A 5,000-nucleotide genomic window follows, 5' to 3' on the forward strand; every position below is an offset into this window, starting at 1 on the left:
AGGATGAGGTATCAAACAACGACACACGAAGAAACACCGCGAAGTAACAGAGAGGACGGAATGGGTAGAAAAGATTAGACAATGGATGGAGCCAGATACAGAGAGAACAAAGATCCCCTCCATGAAAGCCTACAACACCACCGAAATTAAGGAGAAAACAAGTGAGGTCAATGAAATAATGGGGCATAATACACACCACCAGTATCACAGAAACAAATAACTTGGTATATGCAGGAGCAAGATTAGTAGCGAACTGATGGGATTCGAACACCAACACCACCAGCACAACCAACCCAACAGAAACCAAAACAGCAACCTCCTTGGAAAAGGCGCCTGGAAAAGCAAATCATGGTGATGAGATCTGACTTGAGTAAACTGAAAGAGATGGCGGAAAAAAGGCTAAGAAGCAAGAAACAAGGGAGGAACTCACGAGAAATACAAGCAAACAAGAGAGGGACTAAACAACACAATAGAAGATGTAAAACAGAGCTTAAACGCCAAAAGCACCATAAGATCCAACGGTACATGAACAGGATAAGGGATACCAACAGACAAACTATTCCGGAAAACCAACCAGAAAAGACTATACAGCCAACTAAGAGGGGAAGACAACCACCCAGAAATTCCTGAAGCCATGGGAAAACATATGGAGTAATCCGGTATCACACAACAAACATGCAACATGGCTCCAGGAAGTCAAGGAAGAGAACAGGGAGAATAAACAAAGATTCACAGAGATCACGACAGACACAGTCAGACACCAACTAAAGAAAATGCCAAACTGGAAAGCCCCAGGTCCCGATGAAGTCCATGGATACTGGCTCAAAAACTTCAAGGCCCTACACCCACGAATAGCAGAACAACTGCAGCATTTGTATCTCAAATCACCATGCAATCCCAAATGGATGACCACAGGAAGAACATCCTTAGTACAAAAGACAAGAGTAAGGGAAAATATGCCAGTAACTACAGGCCTATCACCTGCCTACCAATAATGTGGAAGTTACTAACAGGTATCATCAGTGAAAGGCTATACAAACTACCTAGAGGAGACACACCATCCCCCACCAACAGAAAGGCTGCGAAGAAGGTGTAAGGGGCACAAAAGGACCAGCTCCTTATAGACAAAATGGTATGAAGAACAGTAATGGAGTACAAGAAACACCTAGCTGCTGGATAGACTATAAGAAAGCCTTCGACATGATAACACACATCTGAACTAGAATGCCTGAAAATATATGGGTGGCCAGAGGAAAACACCATCGCTTCCTCAAAATACAATCGCACTGGAATACAATACTTACAGCTCTGGAATAAGACTATGCAGAGGTTAATATCAGATAGGAGAGGATCTTCCAGGGCGACTCACTGTCCCCACTACTCTTCGTAGTAGCCATGATTCCCATGACAAAAGTACTACAGAAGATGGATGCCGGGTACCAAACTCAAGAAAAGAGGGCAACAGAATCAACCATCTGATGTTCATGGACGACATCAAGCTGTATGGTAAGAGCATCAAGGAAATAGATACCCTAATCCAGACTGTAAGGATAGTATCTGGGGACATCAGGATGGAGTTTGGAATAGAAAAATGCGCCTTAGTCAACATACTAAAAGGCAAAGTAACGAGAACTGAAGGATAAAGCTACCAGATGGGAGCAACATCAACACATAGATGAGACAGGATACAAATACCTGGGAATAATGGAAGGAGGAGATATAAAACACCAAGAGATGAAGGACACGATCAGGAAAGAATATATGCAGAGACTCAAGGCGATAGTCAAGTCAAAACTCAACGCCGGAAATATGATCAGTGCCAGTAATCAGATACAGCGCAGGAATAGTGGAATGGACGAAGGCAGAACTCCGCAGCATAGATCAGAAAACCAGGAAACATATGACAATACACAAAGCACTACACCCAAGAGCAATACGGACAGACTATACTAACACGAAAGGAAGGAGGAGAGGACTACTAAGTATAGAGGACTGCGTCAACACCGAGAACAGAGCAACTGGGGCAATATCTGAAAACCAGTAAAGACGAGTGGCTTAAGAGTGAATGGGAAGAAGGACTAATAAAGTAGATGAAGACCCAGAAATATACAGAGACAGGAGAATGACAGACAGAAACAGAGGACTGGCACAACAAACCAATGCACGGACAATACATGGACAGACTAAAGAACTAGCCAGCGATGACACATGGCAATGGCTACAGAGGGAGAGCTAAAGAAGGAAACTGAAGGAATGATAACAGCGGCACAAGATCAGGCCCTAAGAAACCAGATATGTTTCAAAGAACGATAGATGGGAAATACATCTCTCCCATATGTAGGAGTGCAATACGAAAATGAAACCATAAACCACATAGCAAGCGAATGCCCGGCACTTGCACAGAACCAGTACAAAAAGAGGCATGATTCAGTGGCAAAAGCCCTCCACTGGAGCCTGTGCAAGAAACATCAGCTTACCTTGCAGTATAAGTGGTACGAGCACCAACCTGAGGGAGTGATAGAAAACGATTCACGCAAAGATCTCTGGGACTATGGTATCAGAACGGATAGGGTGATACGTGCAAACCAGACCAGACGTGACGTTTGATTGACAAAGTCAAGAAGAAAGTATCACTCATTGATGTCGCAATACCATGGGACACCGAGTTGAAGAGAAAGAGAGGGAAAAAATGGATAAGTATCAAGATCTGAAAATAGAAATAAGAAGGATATGGATATGCAGTGGAAATCGTACCCTTAATCATAGGAGCAACTAGGCACGATCCCAAAGATCCCTGAAAAGGAACTAGAAAAACTAGAGCTGAAGTAGCTCCGGGCCTCATGCAGAAGAGTGTGATCCTAGAAACGGCACACATAGTAAGAAAAGTGATGGACTCCTAAGGAGGCAGGATGCAACCCGGAACCCCACACTATAAATACCACCCAGTCGAATTGGAGGACTGTGATAGAGAGAAACAAAAAAAAAAATAAAAAAAAAAAAAAATAAAATAATAATATAATAATATAATGATATAATGGCACCAGTCAGAATAAATACTTGTTGGTCTGTTCCCTTAGAGACATCAATGACTCGAACCTTCGCATCGTATTGAGGAAATCATAAGCTCAAATATGCGAATCCCCTTTGATATTCCAGGTAAGGCTTCGTCAGGATTAAATCCCTTTCCAGGCAGTTTCTGGGGATATTAAACGGTTCAACGAAGCCGTGATAACAGGTGGATCTCATTCCATTATGGCGGTATTAGGGTCGGTGTTAACAAAAGGCAATCATTCTCCTAATGTTTATTTTAACGTTCATTTTAACATAGATGCGCCAAAATGGGGATAGTTGAAACGAGGATATTATCCTCATAGCTGATTTAAAATTGTAAATCCTAAATAAAGTGTATGAACCAGGCATTAAAAACAAAAGGATATCAAATTAGATATAAAACTGTTTCAATTTGGGCTGTTCAATGTTTTTCATACGAAATCATCCGTGAGACACTAGCAGATTCACATCAACCGTGCATTTGATGTCTACGCCAGTCTCTTACAACCCTCCTGATTGGCTACTGATAAGCCATTCACAGGGCCGGAAACTCTCAGTCTCGAGAGAGAGTTCACGTGGGCAGGATGTATGTTCCACCTCTCCTGAGGGATATTTTTTTCAAAACTATCCCTCAGGAGAGGTGGAACATACTACACCCTGTCTATGTGAACGCTCTTGAGAGACTGAGTGATTCCAATCAGGAGCATCGTTAGGGACTGGCCTAGACATGAGAAGCACGGTTGATGTAAACCTACCATACCTACATGTGACGTCTATTTAAGAAACTCGTACTTAAAACAATTATTATTATTATTATTATTATTATTATTATTATTATTATTATTATTATTATTATATTTGGGAAACAAACTCACTATCACGAGAGATTATACAATGTTCTAAGGGGTTGTCATGGTAATCGCTTTATAGCAAAGAAAGATAAGTTACAAGAAAGGAAAATGCATTTTCTTCAAGTAGGTCTGCAGCAAAGAGGCATTCTCGCACGTGTTGGAGGCTCCTGTTCTCATGATTGTTCTAGAATCGTCAGGTGGGATGTGGAGCTCTACAGGCGACGACGTGTCGTTAGGAACGCAGCGTAATATGATGCAATATCTCGTCGAGATCCTTCTAAGATGTTCCAGTCATCTCGCTGGTAGGCCCCGCCCCCAGGTCCCCGCATATACACGACTGACGAAGTAGGAGAGATCAGATCATCAGTTAGAGACCAGCAGAGAGCAGAGATCAGCAGAGATCATCAGAGAGAGATAAGAGAAGAAGGAACAGACAAAGGATAAGAGAGGGGAAAGGCGCACAAGAGTTTGATCGGAATCTGGTCGAGTCATTGTCAGGGAGTGGACGACCGAGATATTTTGACGTTGAGCAAGCCGTCAGAGAAGAAACACTCTACAAGAGGTTTCGATGAGTTCCTGTCCTTCGAGTATCAAGAATAGACATTGTTTTCTGCAATACGGAGTTAAGAAGACGTCTGAAGTTACAGTTCTCCTTTTGTGAAGCCATCGCTTCGAGCATTGATTTCCCTGCTGCAAAACTGGCCAGCAATTATTTTCATTACCTCACTGTTTCCCCAGTTCACGCATTGTAAGATTTTACTTTTGTTATGTAAATAGGAGAAACCATTCTGCATTTATCTTTGTTAGTAAGCTTGTAAATAAACCTTTGTTCTGTTTGTGTATCTTTCTATATTCGTATCCCCAGTTTCAACTGTTGGTGTTGAATTCTTTTTGTTTATTTAATATCGAACCTGGAGCGGACCTCTAGGGGTTCGTAACAGGGGTCTACAATAATAAGAATGTTAAAGGTTCGTTTATAATTTATAAACACTTTATAAATGCTTTTGAACCCTTCCCTGGGTTCATCTTCAGTCCAAATGAATAATTAGAACATTATTATTATTATTATTATTATTATTATTATTATTATTATTATTA

Source organism: Macrobrachium nipponense, chromosome 23, assembly GCF_015104395.2.
Source record: "Macrobrachium nipponense isolate FS-2020 chromosome 23, ASM1510439v2, whole genome shotgun sequence".
NCBI classification, from domain to species: Eukaryota; Metazoa; Arthropoda; class Malacostraca; order Decapoda; family Palaemonidae; genus Macrobrachium; species Macrobrachium nipponense.